Source organism: Manacus candei, unplaced genomic scaffold (assembly GCF_025592945.1).
Source record: "Manacus candei isolate 608988 ecotype Guabito, Panama unplaced genomic scaffold, ASM2559294v1 h1tg000099l, whole genome shotgun sequence".
NCBI lineage: Eukaryota > Metazoa > Chordata > Aves > Passeriformes > Pipridae > Manacus > Manacus candei.
In genome coordinates, this window is record NW_026138147.1 from 1,464,917 (window position 1) to 1,482,810 (window position 17,894).

The 17,894-nt window shown below is 47.0% G+C and overlaps 1 protein-coding gene and 1 long non-coding RNA gene across 2 annotated transcripts in view; one reads left to right on the top strand and one right to left on the bottom strand.

Moving 5' to 3' along the window:
- LOC127461272 (uncharacterized) overlaps positions 1 to 17,894 on the top strand; it is a 107,747-nt gene that overhangs the window by 9,256 nt on the left and 80,597 nt on the right. The gene's annotated exons all lie outside the window — the stretch shown is intronic.
- LOC127461314 (uncharacterized) lies at positions 606 to 17,664 on the bottom strand. The gene is made up of 3 exons (XR_007900024.1): positions 17,621 to 17,664; positions 15,820 to 16,856; positions 606 to 954 (listed from the first exon to the last, which is right to left on the bottom strand). It is a non-coding gene; the product is annotated as an uncharacterized LOC127461314 (long non-coding RNA).

Sequence of the window (17,894 nt, forward strand, 5' to 3'; positions counted from 1 at the left end):
GCTATAGAAGAAGGATAGAGAAAGAACCTCTCAAAGACAACAAACTGTCCTGGAGGTACCCAGAGGTGGGTTGTTTTGGGTTCTTTTGGTTGGTTGGTTGGTTGGTTTTTTACCTCAGGCCTTACAGTCAACAAGACAGGATGAAACGCAAGAATCATTTTGGCATGGAAATACTTGTCTTCATAAACTTGCTCATTGGAAAACTCGGTATCTGTTGATTTCTCCTTGTGATAGCTCTGGGTCTTTCTCATCCTCCCCCCTGCACAGCTCTGGGATTCTCCCCTCTTCCCACTGGGCAACTTCTTGGACTCTCCCATCTGCCTCCCATTGGTGCAGCTCTTGACTCTCATTTTCTCCCCTCAGGTTGAGCTCTCGCACTCGCCCACGTTCTTCCCATGGCTGCAGCTCTGGGTCGCTCACGTTTCCCCAGTGGAACACTTAGATATTTTTCTTTGGAATGATTTTTGGGTGGACCAAAGAGCTGTGAAAACAGCTAAAAAGGACTTGTTTGCCCACATCAAAACTGTGCTTGCTTCCTAACAAAGATGACTCCCTGGCAGTAGTCAGGCTCAGAGCGTGTCTGTGCAGGCTTGGTCGAACAGGCTCCACAGTCCTGGGGCAAATGTGTTTGGATGCCAGTTCTTTGTGAGCCGGGTTCAAGGGGCAGGTTCAGTTTGCCTTTGGAGAGAACGCACACACCTGCCCTCCCACCCGCAACTGGGAACTCTCCTGCTGGGAGAGTTGGGAGCTGAGCAGTCCCTCCTCACAGATCCCTAAGTCGTACCTGAGTGGTACTGCATAACTATCCGGAGTAGCTAAAAAATGACATCTGTACATTCTTTTCTCATGCCTTACAACTTTCAACAGAAAAGACACAAATCCTGAAGTAATTTGAGCAGTGTTCTGTCTTTCCTTTCTTTGTAATTTCCTAGGAAACTGCATTGCCACAGGCACCTCCACTGGATCAATTCCTTAAGGACTGCTCCTGTGGACGGACTCCTGCGGCAGAAGTTCCCGGGGAACTGTCTGCCACAGGAGGAAGCCCACGCTGGAGCAGGGAAAGGACTCTTGGCCCTGAGCGGTGGCAGAAACAGTGTGCAATGAAGTGCCCATAAAAGCCATTCCCCTTTCCCAAGGTTATTTAGCCATAATTTATTTATTCTTTAGGATGGTGCGAAACAAGGCTGCGTTCTTGCACCAACCCTATTCACAATCTTTTTTAGCAGGATACTCCAAAGGGCCACGGCAGACCTCGACGAAGAAGGTGGGATCTACATCCCATATCGTACCCATGGAAGCCTTTTCAACCTAAGGCGACTGAAGGCCCACACTAAGACCTTAAACCATCTTGTCCGGGAGCTGCTTTACGCTGACGCCGACGCCCTTGTGGCTCACACAGTGACAGCTCTGCAGCGTTTAACATCCTGCTGTGCTGAGGCTGCTGAGCTTTTTGGACTGGGCGTCAGCTTGAAGAAGACACAAGTTCTCTATCAGACCGAGGAGGGGGCCTTTGCCAACGTGGACGATGACTGGAAATACGACACCCATCCAGACCTATCCCAATGTGCAGATGTTACTGCGTGGGAAGAAGACGTGACACCCCAAGAGCTCTACCCATGAGAAGAAGAAGTGAGAGTCCAACAACCTTCCCAACGGGGAGCCAGAAGACACCGAGAGCTCTACGAATTTGAAGAGGGCAGAGTCTGAGAACTTTCCCAGTGGGGGGATGGGAGACACCCAGAGCTGTAGCAACGGGAAGAAACCGTGAGACGCCAGGAGCTGTACGAATGGGAAGAAGATGGTGTGAGATACCAGGAGCTGACCCGATGGGAAGAACATGCGACAGTGCAAGAGGTGTCCCAAAGGGAAGAAGAAGAGACATATCAAGAGCTGTCCCAATGGGGAGATGTGGCAGTCCCAGAGCTGTCCCAGTGGGAAGGTGAGAGATACCATGACCTGCCTCAGTGGGAAGAAGATGTGCAAGGGCATGGACCGTACCAATGGAAAGACAAGAGAGACCCAGAGGTCTCCCAAGTGGGAGACAAGGCAGACAAGGAGCAATGTCAGGAAGAAGACTCCAGTGCCCAAGAGCTGCCCCAAAGGGAAGACAGGAGTGAGAAAAAGCTGTCCCAGTGGGGAGATGATGTCGGTTACAGCACCTGGGACAAACCCTGGCGCCCGCTGAACGCTGGGGACCCCCAGATTGTTCCCCAGGAGGGACCCGGCTCTGCCAGTAGCGTGGGCACAGAGGTGGCAGCAGAGACAACCCATGACCTGCCCAGTCCAGCTCCTGCCCCGGTGAGTGCCACGGACACCGAGCCAGCAGGTGCTGCCCCCAGGGGCCTCTGCCTCTGTTGAGGAAGAGGCAGAAGGTTCTCCAGCCTTCAGAGAGCAGTTGCCATCAGCAGGGACACAGAGCCCGGTCCCTGTCCCACACGGCCCCTCAGAGAGCAGCGAGGCCCTGCTGGACTCAAAGAAATACATCACATGTGGGATCATGAAGAAGGCTGAGCTTGTGATCCAGGCATCCAGCCAGGAGCCGGAGGAACAGAGAAACCTGGAACAAACCATGGATACAGACACGGTAAAAACCGTTCCAGCAGAAAGGACAGAGAGCCCAGTCCCTGCCCCGCAGAGCCCCTGTTCCCCCAGCAGCCCCTCACCTTCCCAACTGAAAGCCCAGGCCCGCAGCGAGCAGGAGGACGGAGCAGGAGGGGACTCAGTCCTGGCAGTGCAAGACACTGACGAGGGACCCTTCCCTGGGGAGGGCATAGGCTGGAAATACTACGTTGACCAAGACATTTCCCAGTGGGAAGATGAGGGAGACCAAGAGTTGTCCCAAGAAACATTAACACATACCAAGAAGTGTCCCAGGGGGAAGACTGCATTGAGCAGGAGCTGTCCCCTGGAGAAGTCAAGAGCTACCAGGAATTGTCTGACTGGGAAGAATACAGCGAGGAAGAGGAGCCCCAAGGAGAAGTGAAGAGCTACCAAGAAGTGTCCGACTGGGAAGAAAACATTGAGCAGGAGCAGTGCCAAGGAGAAGAGAGTAGAGGCCAAGAAGTGTCTGACTGGGAAGAATACGGCGAGGAAGAGCTGTCCCATGGAGGAGTGAAGAGCTACCAAGAAGTGTCCGACTGGGAGCACTCCAGTGAGGAAGAGCAGTGCCAAGAAGTCAAGAGGCACAAAGAACTGTCCAACTGGGAGGACTCCCAACGAGGAAGAGCAATGCCACGGAAAAGGCAGTAGCTCCCCGGAAGCGACCGACTTGGAAGAATGCAGCATGAAAGGGCAGCCCCCAAGAAAATTCAGTAACTACCAAGAACACCTGCCCCGTGCCCACAAGTGCCGCTCTGCACCTCACCTCTCCAGCTGGAAGCCCTGTCCCCCGGAGGCACTGAAGCTTCTTCTGCCTATGACGAACCAGGTCCCTGCCCCACGCAGCCCCTGTTGCCCCTCCAGCCCCTCGCCTCCCCAACTGGAGGTTCAGGCCCTCAGCAGGCCGCTGCTGTCTCCACCAAACGTCTCTCCCGCTTCAGGTGGGCGCTCAGGACTCTGCGTAGGCTGTTCCGCTCCTGCATGGCGGTACAGCCCCAGGATTAGGCCCCGCTCCAGCGCCAGGCGGACCCGGACACCTCTTCGCTGCTTCCCACACAGACGCTCACTCCACCATCCACCTGAGACATTGATTCCAATGCCTGACTACTCCTGCAGGGAATGAGCAAAGACAGGACCTCTTGCTCCCAGAAACCCCCTGCAGGAGGACAGTAACTACTCGACAGACACACTCGATTATTGCCAAAAAAACAAAAGATGGCTGAAGTCAATTACATAGTTTTAGTAATTAATTAGGCTAGTTAAGTTATTAATTTGATTAATAATTATCATAATATCTAGCTATAACATTTAGATAGATTATTTCGGATTTACTATGAAGATAGAGTCACATAGGATAGGTAAAATTATATTTCCATATTATAAAAGTTATCTTGTTTATAGGGCAGAGAGAGTGAGCTTTCATTTAGATCATAAGAATCAGAGAAAGTAAGACGTAAGAGTAGGAAGATTTACTGTACTTTCCATTTCAGTATCCGTTATCTCTCACTATCTCTTTACTTCACATTTATTGTTAAATAAAGTCCGTACTAAATAAAATCTGCCTTTTGTCAGCAAATGGTCTCGTTTACACCTTAGTTCGGGCTGAGGTATCTCTCCCTAATGGGACCAGAACACATGAACAGAGGCACCTTCCAACACAAACTGGCTCCAACCCCATCCAACTTGGCCTTGGACACTTCCCACGATGGGGCAGCCACAACTTCTCTGGGCAACCTGGACCAGGGCCTCACCTCCCTCATGGCAGGCAGGCATCCAACGGCAGCGCCGTTCCGGCAGCTGGCACCAAGCCCCGGCACAGGGCACTGTGCGTGTGGCGCCGGAGAGGTGACGGGAGACACGGGGAGGGGACTCGTCGACCTCACCATCAGCCCTGGTCCTCAGCACACTCTCCCTCAGCCACTGCTGTCCATGCCCTCGCCCTCAGCCAGTGCCCTCAGCGACCTGGCCCTCAGTCACTGTTCTCCTTGCCCTCGCCCTCAGCCAGTGCCCTCAGAACCCTGGCCCTCAGCCTCTGCTCTCCATGCCCTCGCCCTCAACCAGTGCCCTCAGTGCCCTGGCCCTCAGCCATCGCCCCTCAGCCCTCAGCCATTGCCCTCACCCCCCAACTCCCTTTCAAATCCAGACCGGGGCTCGCCCCGGCCTCACACAGGGAGCTGCCGCGCTCCAGCTGTCACTCAGCACTGGGTGGGGATCTTGTGCTCGCCCCAGGGCTGGGGCTTTGCAGTCTGGTCGTGTTTGGCATCACTCCTGCAATTTTACCCTAAGGGCATTTTTGAAAATGCTCAGCCGGCCGCTTCCCTTGCACTGGGCCTAACGTTGCTGTTTCAGTCCCTTTTTAGAACCTGCCTGTGAAGAGAAGCCCCCCAGGAGAGCAGAGCCCGCTGCAGGAGCCAACAGCCTCACCCTAACCAAGGTGTTGCAAAGCAATTCAAATTAGTAGTAGAATGGCTAAGGCTTAGTAGAAGACTAGGCCTAGAAAGCAACACTCCAAAGTAGCAACCTTGTTTGTGTGTGAAGTGGAAACCATAATCAAAGAATCTAGTCAAGCATGTATATAACGATTTGTTACCTAGGATGTGGTTAAGGTCTGTTAAACAGTTTCTAGGGATAAGACAACTTAAGCAGATTTATGATTAGAGTAGATGATTATTAATTGTTATCAGTATGAAGTATGAGCTTGTTTGTAACTGCACCTGGTTTGCTGTGGAAACTGTAACTGGTTTGCCGTGGAAACTGCATGAAAACTTGTTTGTGTATAAAAACTGAACTGAAAATGAGGGTCGTTGGAATCCTGACTTGGGGCGTTAGCCCGCAGGTTCCCGGGCCCCCGAATAAAGCACCGCATAAACCGGCACTCTGTTGGTTTGTGTTTCTTTTGGATTACGGGCAACAGTTTTCTGGCGACCTGCGGCAGGGACTCCGGGGGTAGCTGGGGCGGCTCACGAGCTGATCCACTCCATGCCGGCAACCAGGTGATTTCTGGGGAGACATCGACCCGTGCCCGACCCTGCGCCCGCCGGACGACCATTCAGGTAAGCCCGGAGGTGCTTTATTCTTTTAGGTTTTTTGGTTGGGAGCCTGTCCATAAGACGGGACCGTGAGTTACCCGCTGGGTTGGGCTAAAGGTACCTCGGTTGGGAAGCCTAGGCGCTGGTCGTAAGACGTAGCGAAAGCCGCGCTCTACCAGCACTCGCCACTCAGAGGGAGAATTGGCGAGTTGGTTTTGGTTTTGGTTTTGGTTTTGGAATATGTTACTGGTTTATATTGTTGTGTTATCGTGCTGGTCGTTCAAAGTATTGTTTTGTATTGTTGTGTTATTGTGAATTTGATGAATTTAGCTTTTGGTGTGTGTGTGTGAGTCAGTATGATGGCGTTTAAAACCTTTAGAGCACTGTCTTGTGCAGAAAAAGATATCCCTAGCGATTCTCCGCTTGGTTGCTTGTTAAAACATTGGAAGGAAGGAAATTTTGGACAAGAGTTAAGCAGGAAACAATTGATTGATTATTGTAATAATGTATGGCCTCAATATGAGACAGAAGGAATGCAATGGCCTAGAAATGGTTCACTGACTTTGGAAATTATAACCCTCTTGATGCGATATTTACGGGAGAATGAGAAATGGGATGAAATACCATATCTGGATTTGTTTTATTATTTAGAACATAATACTGAATGGCAAAAAGAGTGTGGTATCTTAGTATTGAAATAGCTGGAACTGGAGGATGATAAATGTAAAAAATGTCAAGAGCGGAGTATAATGATATTGAAAGGATTGGATGATAAACATGAGCGGAAAATACGGTTTTCAGAACCAGAGGAGGATGTGTCTTTGTTAGTCTCCCCCGGTAGAACCCCAAGTGCACCCTCGAGAGATAGTCTCCCTTCACGTGAGAGGGCACGGTCACCCTCCATGCCCCCGTTAGAATCGTCCTCGGATGAGGAAGGAACGAAAGGACGAGGATGTTATTTTGATAGAACTCCGCTAGCAGAACGGACTCGGAAGGGGCGAAAAGAAAGGGGAAGGACTAGAGAAAGGAGACGGGGAGGGGGAAGGGAGGCAGGCGGGTCGCTCTCACCCCCTAGATTGATGGCTCCTTTGCGGGAGGCAATTGGAGCGGACGGAAAGAAAGTTATGGTAAAAGTTCCTTTTTCACCTAGTGATTTATTAATTTGGAAACAGTCTGCTGGAACTTATAGAGAAAACCCGGAGCGGGTGGCTCGTATTATAAAAATGGTTATAAAAACTCAAAATCCAGACTGGAATGATTTACAGGTATTGTTAGATACAATTCTGGATTCAACAGAAAAGGAAATAGTATTAAGGGTGATGGTGGAAAAAGCGAAAGAAAGAATAAAAACTTTGCCCCGGGGGGTACGGGGAAACGTGAATGATTTTGTACCGCGAGAGGATCCCGAGTGGGATCCGGAGGTAGACAAAGATTATAAAAGGTTAAGAGTTTATCAAGAATTATTGGTAGAGGGAGTACGAAGTGGGATACCAAAAACGCTGAACTGGTCAAAATTATACTCAGTAAAGCAAGATAAGGGGGAATCCCCTTCAGCCTTTTTGGAGAGGTTAAAAGAGACAGCTCGGAAATATACAGATTTAGATGTTGAAGCTGAATCAGGGAAATTGCAATTGGCATTGATTTTTATGGGACAAGCACAGGAAGACATTAGGAAGAAACTTCAGAAGCTAGAAGGAGCAGAGACAAGAGACTTGGAAAAATTATTAGAGGTGGCATGGAAGGTGTACAATAATAGGGAAAAGGAAGCTACTAAGAAACAACAGGCGAGCTTGTTAGCACTCCTGCAAGCTCCAGGAGGGAACAATGGGGCCGGTGACCATAGAGGAAGAGGTCGTGGTAATAGGGGAAGGGGAGGAATGGGTAGAGGATTTAACAATCAGTCGGGATTTGGAAATCAATTTGGGGGAGGAAGTGGTAGGATAGGACCAAATCAGTGTGCTCTTTGTAAAGGACAAGGACATTGGAAAAATGAATGCCCATTGAATGCTGGAAATGGAATGAATCCGTGGAGTCCTCAAAGCTTTGCAAATCCACAAAACCCTGTTGGTACGGGCACGCCACAAGGTGTCGCCCAAGCATTTATGTTAGGGAGTTATGGAAGACAGAGTCGGCTAGATTCAGACTTAAAGGTTGTTTTGGAAGTAGAGGGGGAGCCGACGGAATTTAGGATAGATACTGGAGCTAGTTTTTCGGCAATGAATAAATTGATGGGGCCACTAAGCGATTCAACTGCATGGGTGGTAGGAGTTTCGGGACAGGTAGAGGAAAAGGCGTTTTTGCGACCCTTAGATATTAAATTTAGAGGAAAAGAACTAGACCATCAGTTTTTGTATATGCCTAACAGTCCTGAATGTTTACTAGGAAGGGATTTGCTTTCAGTCTTGCAAGCTAAAATTATATTTGAAAAAGGGAGAGTCAAACTGGAAATTCCGGAGGAGAACTTAGCAAAAATTTTTGTTGTGAATGAAGTAGAAAAGGAAGAGATACCTCAGGAAATAGAACAGGCTGTGGTGCCTTGGGTTTGGGAAACAGGGGTCCCTGGAAAATCTAAAGCTGCTACCCCAGTTAGAATAGAATTAAAAGAAGGAGCACAACCCGTTAGAGTGAAGCAATACCCAATTAGTTTAGAAGCTAGGAAAGGGATAGCTCCAATGATCACACAGTTTTTAATTTTAGGGATATTAAAAGAATGTGAGTCAGAATTTAATACCCCCATATTTCCGATAAAAAAACCAAATGGTAAGTATAGGTTAGTGCAAGACTTGAGAGCAGTAAACCGTATCACAAAAGATATCCACCCAGTTGTAGCTAACCCTTACACCTTGTTAACATCTGTTTCTGAGAAATTTCAGTGGTTTACAGTTATTGATCTAAAGGATGCCTTCTTCTGCATACCACTGGCACGGGAAAGTTGGAAAATCTTTGCCTTTGAATGGGAGAACCCAGAGACTGGACGAAAGCGACAGCTTACTTGGACTAGATTACCACAAGGATTCAAATGCTCACCCACGATATTTGGTAATCAGTTAGCAAAGGAACTGGAGGAATGGAAGACTACTCAGGTAAAAGAATCTCCTTTTTCATATATAATACTGCAATATGTAGATGACATTTTCTTAGGAGCTATAGAACAGGGACTTTGTCGTCAGTTAACCATTGAACTGTTAAACATGCTGGGACAAGCAGGCTATCGAGTCTCAAAAGAAAAAGCACAACTAGTAAAACAGAAAGTTATTTATCTAGGATGTGAAATCTCCCAAGGAACCCGGCGCTTAGGAACAAATAGGGTTCAAGCAATATGTGCTATCCCTGTGCCCCGAAATAATCAGGAACTGAGATCTTTTTTAGGAATGGTCGGATGGTGCAGACTGTGGATTCCCAACTTTGGACTAACTGCTAGACCTTTATATGAAGCAGTAAAGGAGCCCAAGCTGACCTGGGGGACGATGCAAGAAAAAGCGTTCCAGGAATTGAAAAGAGCCCTCCAGGAAGCACCTGCCCTGGGACTGCCGGACCCAACCAAGGAGTTTCAGCTCTATGTCTACGAGAGACAACAAATGGCTCTAGGAGTCCTCACTCAGCGTCTAGGATCCTGGAAAAGACCGGTCGGGTATTTCTCCAAACGACTAGACGCAGTAAGTGGGGGATGGCCGGGGTGTCTCAGAGCTGTGGCAGCGACGGTCATTTTAATACAGGAAGCGCGCAAATTGACTCTGGGAAAACACATGATAGTGTACGTGCCTCACATGGTTATAACAGTTTTAGAACAAAAAGGGGGGCACTGGCTCTCATCTAGCCGAATGTTACAGTATCAAGCTTTGTTAAGAGAACAAGATGATGTTGAACTGAAAATCACTAACCATCTCAACCCAGCAGAATTCCTTAGGTCTACACAGGAAGAAGGTATCCTGGAGCATGACTGTGTAGAGACCATTGAACAAGTCTACGCGAGCAGAAGAGACTTGAAGGACGAGCCATTGACAGATCCTGACTGGGAGTTGTTCACTGACGGATCTAGCTTTGTGGAAAATGGCACCAGGTATGCTGGGTATGCAGTGGTCACTTTACAACAAGTGATAGAAGCGAATGCATTACCCCCAGGTACGTCTGCACAAAAGGCCAAGATATGGGCATTAGTGAGAGCTTTAATATTAAGCCAAGGAAAGAGAGTTAACATATGGACTGATTCTAAATATGCTTTTGGAGTAGTTCATGTTCACGGAGCACTCTGGAAAGAGAGAGGACTTCTTACTTCTCAGGGGACAACGATTAAACATCGAGAAGAAGTTTTACAATTGCTAGAGGCAATACACAAGCCCTCAGCAGTAGCAATAATGCATGTCAAAGGACATCAGACTAACCCCGGACGAGAATTTCAAGGTAATCGACAAGCTGACCAAGCGGCTAAACAAGCCGCAAGAGAAGTATGGACTCAAATGACTCTTTTGCCTGTTCGAAATAATCCAGCAATAGCATATATGGAAGAAAAACCACATTATTCACAGGAAGATGAGAAATTAGCTCAAATGACAAATGCAAGGAAGAATGTTAAAGGGTGGTATATTTCCCCCATAGGACAAGTGATTCTACCTGTCAGAATAATGAAAGCAGTGCTTGAAACAGAACACAATAAGTGCCACTGGGGTGCAGAAGCATTGGTAAAATTTTTGAAAAATGAGGTTCTCTCAAACCAGATGTTAACATTGGCAAAAAGGGTAAATGCAATGTGTCCTACGTGTATAAAGAATAACCCAGTAGTCAGGAAGCAGGTGCAGATGGGAAAAATACAGATAGGTCAGTTACCGGGAGATTACTGGCAAGTAGATTTTGCTGAGTTGCCTAAGGCCCAATCCTATAAGTATTTGTTAGTATATGTTTGCACCTTTTCAGGATGGCCTGAGGCTTTTCCTTGTAGGACTAATCAGGCAAAGGAAGTGGTAAAGACTCTCCTGAGGGAAATCATCCCAAGATTTGGGGTCCCCTTAGGGTTGTCCTCTGATCGAGGACCGCACTTTATAGCAGGGATAGTACAAGATGTGTCGGCTGTATTAGGAATAACGTGGAATCTCCATACGCCATGGAGACCACAGTCTAGTGGACAGGTTGAAAGGATGAATCAGACATTGAAAGGTCAATTGAAGAAAATCTGTCAGGAAGTAAAGATTCCGTGGCCCCAAGCATTATCCATTGCCCTGTTGAGAATTAGGATCAAACCGAGGGAGAGAATAGGAGTAAGTCCATACGAGATATTGTATGGCAAACCCTATCATGCAGCTACCTACCAAGGGGATCCTCATGTAGTAGGTGATCAAGCAGTGTTTAATTATGTGTTATCTTTAAACAAGACTCTCACAGCCCTCAGAGGAGCATTGCAGTGGAATCGACCTCTGCCCCTGGAGAATCCAGTGCATGACATTTCTCCGGGAGATCATGTCTACGTGAGAAACTGGTCAGTGGAGCCGCTGAAAGAAACATGGGACGGTCCTCGCCAGGTGATAATGACCACTTACACAGCAGTGAAAGTCGAGGGAATCGACAGCTGGATCCATTACACTCGGGTCAAGAAGGTTCCCGTCTCGTGGTCAGTAGAGCCCCTTTCTCCGACAAAACTGGTGTTTCGAGCTACTTAAAAGTCTTAATATTTCTGGGACTGATAGGTTTGGCAGAGACCTTTGTGAAAATTGAAACCCCTGACCCTTACTTGCTGGTACCTGAGGTTGCTGATGTAAACTTAACCTGTCTATTTTCTGACGACCAGGGAGCTGAATTGAGAGATGTCAAAGTCAAGTGGAGATGGAGAGATCAAGATCAAAAGATGACAGAAGGAGTGACAACAGTTTGGGATGCTGCACAACAAAAGGGTTACACCGTTCTGCAGGTACCCAAGGTGTCTAAAGCTATGGAAGGTACATATATGTGTGTAGTTTGGATTTGGGAAAGTTTTGATTATGGAAATATAGAAATACGGACAATAAACACGACTCAGAAAGCAGCGACCAAAATGCGAGTTTTAACCCCTAGGAAACAATCAGACATGTGGGATGGTCCTCCCTTAAAAATCAATTGTACTTTCCAATTTGATAATTGTCGAAAATCAGTTAAGGTAAAATGGTGGAAATTGAATATAACAAATCAATCTTGGGAATCACAAAGTCAAGGAGTTAGCTGGTGGTCAAATAGTAAGGGAGGTAAAGGGTGGCTGAATATTTCTAATCCCAGAATAGGAAAGACAGAAGGTACATTTCTTTGTGTGGTCACATGTGGAGAAGAAAAGGATTATGGGATAAGGACAGTAGTGGCTGTACCACATCAAGGAGTGGGAGTCAGACCAGAATACAGTGTTTATCCGGCCCTGGAAGGAAGAAATCTGACTCTAAGTTGTAGAATTCCAGAAGGACAGTATTCTGAATATGGGTGGTGGTTTAAGGGACAAAACTTGAAAGTAGGAAAAAGACATCAGATTGAGAAGAGAGCAGACTCAATAGTTTTGAAAATCAAAGAAATACGAAGAGAAGAAGATGAAGGCCAGTATACTTGCTGGATAAGTAGAGATGATTGGTGGGATACTGGAATTACTGCCGTCTACAAAAGGACTGAAAGAATAATCCGACAAGTAAGTAACCTGCAGATTCCAGATGGAAAAGTGGGACAAGAAAACCTAGTCATAGGCCTAATTCGTGATTTTGGGAGAGTACGGAATGTCACAAAAATCACTGCGTGTCTCCCTATGCCTCACGCTGCAGGAGACCCAATCCCATGGGGAATAATTCCAGTGCCAGAAATTCCTAAAATGTTTAAGAATACTACATGGAATTGCAGGCTTGTAACCAAAACATGGAATGAAATGACAGATGCATGTTTATTAAGGAACAAAATGACTAAAAGACAATGTGAGCAAATACCTGGATATTTCCGTTGGATAGAAAGTGGGAAAATCGGAAAGCTAGAAGGGAATTGTTTAGTCACAGGTTCAGTAATCTACCCATGTTCTAAAGTACAAGTTCAAATAAAACAAGAAAAACAAGAAGAAGTATGTCAAAATATTACTAGCTCTACAACCATGGAAGAGTGGCAAACAATTTGGGGACCCAGCCTACTAGAGACTTATAGTTATATTGGAAAAGTACAGTGGTGCATTCACTGGAAGGGGAAAAAGAATCAAACTTATTCTACAGGAAATAGAGGAAATCATAATTGGAGGACAGAAACACGCACAAAGGAAAATTGGAATTGTACTCGAGTATACACATGTGATACCCCAGACGATGAAATAGGCTTAATGCCAGTCAAAACACTTCTGCAGTTAGGATGTGAATGTCGGGGATATAATCATACTATTAAGGAATCTGTGAAAAACATTGATTACCGTACCACCACAGTTAGGAGTCCAGGAAATTTGGTGTGGGTAATGGGACATGGCCAGTGGACCACCCACATGCCCATAGATGGTCCGGTTGTACCTGTCACATTAGGGATACCTACTCTCTGTCCATTCTGGAAGCAGGATAAGTTAACATCAGTAGAAATACAACCACGAAAGAAAAGAGAAATTAGTAGAGATATTGATGACCTGGGGTTGGGAGATCGGCATGAACCATCAGCAGGAGTTAAATTTGGATGGGTCTTAGAGTCCCTGTTTGCACCAATCTCAACATACCGTAACAGAGAGATGCTGTTTAAATTAATGGGACAAACTGAAAGGTTAGCAGCAGTCACTAAGAAAGGATTTAAAGATCTAAATTTACAATTACAAGCCACCTCTAGAATGACTATACAAAATCGTATGGCATTAGACCTGATATTACTCAAAGAACATGGAGTTTGTGGCTACCTGCATGCAAAGAACGAGCATTGTTGTGTACACATCCCAAATGTCACTCAAGAAGTTGAAAGGGACATTGATCAACTCGAACAAATTGACGAGAATGTTCATGAACTACAAAAGGAAGCAGAACACAATTGGATAGGAAAATTATTCAACTCCCTAGGTCTTCATGTGTCAGGATGGATATCTTCTGTTATCCAGTACGGAATTCTGATTGTAATAATTATTGTCATAGCCATAACTGTTTATAAGTGTCTTTTAGGAATGATTGTAAAAGAAGGTCAACATACGAGACGCATTATGAAAGTCATAACAAGAAAAGAAGTCATCTCACCACAAGATGGATCACCTCCCACCCATCAAGAAACTACAACCTGAAGATTGCTGTATTTGAGCATCCTTGCAAGCAAAGCCTGAAGAATGCTCAAAAGGGGGGACATGTTGCAAAGCAATTCAAATTAGTAGTAGAATGGCTAAGGTTTAGTAGAAGACTAGGCCTAGAAAGCAACACTCCAAAGTAGCAACCTTGTTTGTGTGTGAGGTGGAAACCATAATCAAAGAATCTAGTCAAGCATGTATATAACGATTTGTTACCTAGGATGTGGTTAAGGTCTGTTAAACAGTTTCTAGGGATAAGACAACTTAAGCAGATTTATGATTAGAGTAGATGATTATTAATTGTTATCAGTATGAAGTATGAGCTTGTTTGTAACTGCACCTGGTTTCCTGTGGAAACTGTAACTGGTTTGCCGTGGAAACTGCATGAAAACTTGTTTGTGTATAAAAGCTGAACTGAAAATGAGGGTCGTTGGAATCCTGACTTGGGGCGTTAGCCCGCAGGTTCCCGGGCCCCCGAATAAAGCACCGCATAAACCGGCACTCTGTTGGTTTGTGTTTCTTTTGGATTACGGGCAACAAAGGGATGACACAGCACTTAGTGCTGCAAAGATTGCAGCTGTTCCCAGGGCACAAAGCAAGCTGAAACTGCTCCACTTGGCATTTGTTTGCCCATCTCGCTCTAAAATAACATCCCAAGATGTCAGTGTTCAAGACAATGGCTTAGATTGAGGCGGACTGTGCTGGGGAGCCTTTTAAACCCAGCCTCCTGCCTGACCTCACTGCTGCTGGAGTTGCATGGAGAGTGCTTGGAGTCTTTCAGTTGGATTCATATGTTTCCTAGAACGTTCCCGTTTCTTGGTTTGCTGTTCAGTGGAGATAAGGATGTTCTTCCAAGTGATAGCTCTCCTCCAATCTTTTCTTCGGCTCCAGAAATGGAGCAGCTTCATCAGGCACTTAGGTGAGAAGAGACAGTTCCAGAAAAGCAGCCCTCGGAATGGAAACCGTTAAGAGGCAATGTTTAATGTTCTTCTTGGTGCAGAAACTGAAGATCAAGCTATAGAAGAAGGATAGAGAAAGAACCTCTCAAAGACAACAAACTGTCCTGGAGGTACCCAGAGGTGGGTTGTTTTGGGTTCTTTTGGTTGGTTGGTTGGTTGGTTTTTTACCTCAGGCCTTACAGTCAACAAGACAGGATGAAACGCAAGAATCATTTTGGCATGGAAATACTTGTCTTCATAAACTTGCTCATTGGAAAACTTGGTATCTGTTGATTTCTCCTTGTGATAACTCTGGGTCTTTCTCATCCTCCCCCCTGCACAGCTCTGGGATTCTCCCCTCTTCCCACTGGGCAACTTCTTGGACTCTCCCATCTGCCTCCCATTGGTGCAGCTCTTGACTCTCATTTTCTCCCCTCAGGTTGAGCTCTCGCACTCGCCCACGTTCTTCCCATGGCTGCAGCTCTGGGTCGCTCACGTTTCCCCAGTGGAACACTTAGATGTTTTTCTTTGGAATGATTTTTGGGTGGACCAAAGAGCTGTGAAAACAGCTAAAAAGGACTTGTTTGCCCACGTCAAAACTGTGCTTGCTTCCTAACAAAGATGACTCCCTGGCAATAGTCAGGCTCAGAGCGTGTCGGTGCAGGCTTGGTCGGACAGGCTCCACAGTCCTGGGGCAAATGTGTTTGGATGCCAGTTCTTTGTGAGCCGGGTTCAAGGGGCAGGTTCAGTTTGCCTTTGGAGAGAACGCACACACCTGCCCTCCCACCCGCAACTGGGAACTCTCCTGCTGGGAGAGCTGGGAGCTGAGCAGTCCCTCCTCACAGATCCCTAAGTGGCACCTGAGTGGTACTGCATAACTATCCGGAGTAGCTAAAAAATGACATCTGTACATTCTTTTCTCATGCCTTACAACTTTCAACAGAAAAGACACAAATCCCGAAGTAATTTGAGCAGTGTTCTGTCTTTCCTTTCTTTGTAATTTCCTAGGAAACTGCATTGCCACAGGCACCTCCACTGGATCGATTCCTTAAGGACTGCTCCTGTGGAAGGACTCCTGCAGCGGAAGTTCCCGGGGAACTGTCTGCCACAGGAGGAAGCCCACGCTGGAGCAGGGAAAGGACTCTTGACCCTGAGCGGTGGCAGAAACAGTGTGCAATGAAGTGCCCATAAAAGCCATTCCCCTTTCCCAAGGTTATTTAGCTATAATTTATTTATTCTTTAGGATGGTGCGAAACAAGGCTGCGTTCTTGCACCAACCCTATTCACAATCTTTTTCAGCAGGATACCCCAAAGGGCCACGGCAGACCTCGACGAAGAAGGTGGGATCTACATCCCATATCGTACCCATGGAAGCCTTTTCAACCTAAGGCGACTGAAGGCCCACACTAAGACCTTAAACCATCTTGTCCGGGAGCTGCTTTACGCTGACGCCGACGCCGTTGTGGCTCACACAGTGGCAGCTCTGCAGCGTTTAACATCCTGCTGTGCTGAGGCTGCTGAGCTTTTTGGGCTGGGCATCAGCTTCAAGAAGACACAAGTTCTCTATCAGACCGAGGAGGGGGCCTTTGCCAACGTGGACGATGACTGGAAATACGACACCCATCCAAACCTATCCCAATGCGCAGATGTTACCGCGTGGGAAGAAGACGTGACACCCCAAGAGCTCTACCCATGAAAAGAAGAAGTGAGAGTCCAACAACGTTCCCAACGGGGAGCCAGAAGACACCGAGAGCTCTACGAATTTGAAGAAGATGGGAGGGTCCGAGAAGTTTCCCAGTGGGGGGATGGGAGACACCCAGAGCTGTACCAATGGCCTGGGGCCTCCCTGGGCAGCAAGAGCTTTCTGTGCAGGCACCTTTGGTGTGGGAGGAATCTTCATCTGTATGCAATTTTGAGATTACATCTGGCAGCTCGGATGCAGGTCTGAAAACAGGAAACAGCAACCCTTATCCCTAGGAAAGAAAATCTGGAAGCTTTGGCTTTGTGTTGCAGTTTTTGTGTCAGCCTGGTCACTCCATGGGCAGCAAGAGCTTTCTGTGCTGGCACCTTTAGTGTGGGAGGAATCTTTGTTTGTCTGAAATGTTTGGAGTCGGGTTGTCAGTTGGGAGGCAGGGCTGAAAGCAGGAAACAACAGCCCTTATCCCTAGGAAAGAAAGCGTGCAAGCTTTCGCTTGGTAGTTCAGTTGGTTTGTTAGTCTGGGTACTCTATTGGCTGCAAGAGATTTTTGTTCGAGCACCTTTGTTTCGGTAGGAATCTTTGTTTGTATGTAATTTTGTGATTCGGGCTGGCAGTTGTCAGGCAGGACTTAAAAGAGGAAACAACAGCCCTTATCCCCAGGAAAGAAAGTCTGCAAGCTTTGGCTTTGTGGTCCAATAGGTGGGCCAGCTTGGGCAGTCCATGAGCACCAGGAGCTTTCTGTGTTGGCACCTTTGTTCTGGGAGGAATCTTCATCCGTATACAATTTTGGGAGTCTGGCTGGCAGTTGTGAGGTGGGTCTGAAAACAGGAAACAGCATCCCTTATCCCTAGGAAAGAAAGCCTGGAAGCCTTGGATTTGTGGTGCAGGTTTTTTGTCAGCCTGGGCACTCCATGGGCAGCAAGAGCTTTCTGTGCTGGCACCTTTGGCATGGGAGGAATCTTTCTTTGTATGCAATTTTGGGAGTTGGGCTGTCAGTTGGGAGGCAGGGTTGAAAACAGGAAAGAAAAGTCCTTATTCCCAAGATAGAAAGCCTAGAAGGTGTGGCTTTGTGGTGCACTTGGTGGGCCAGCCTGGGTACTCTAGTGGCAGCAAGAGCTTTCTGTGCTGGCACCTTTGGTATGGGAGGAATCTTTGTTTGTATGGAATTTTGAGAGTGAGGCTGTCAATCGTGAGGCAGGGCTGAAAACAGGCTCCTGGTTTGGTCAGGCAACTTCATAAACCAGTGTCTTACCCTGGCATTGAGACTTGGGAAACCACAGAGAACCCTGATTCTAAGTCTGAGGAGACAGATACCAGGAGACTTTGAAGTTCAACTGATGTTTCTACAGTCTCCCAGCTTTCCTCACATTAATGAAAATTGGCTCATGAGGATAATGAGGATGCAG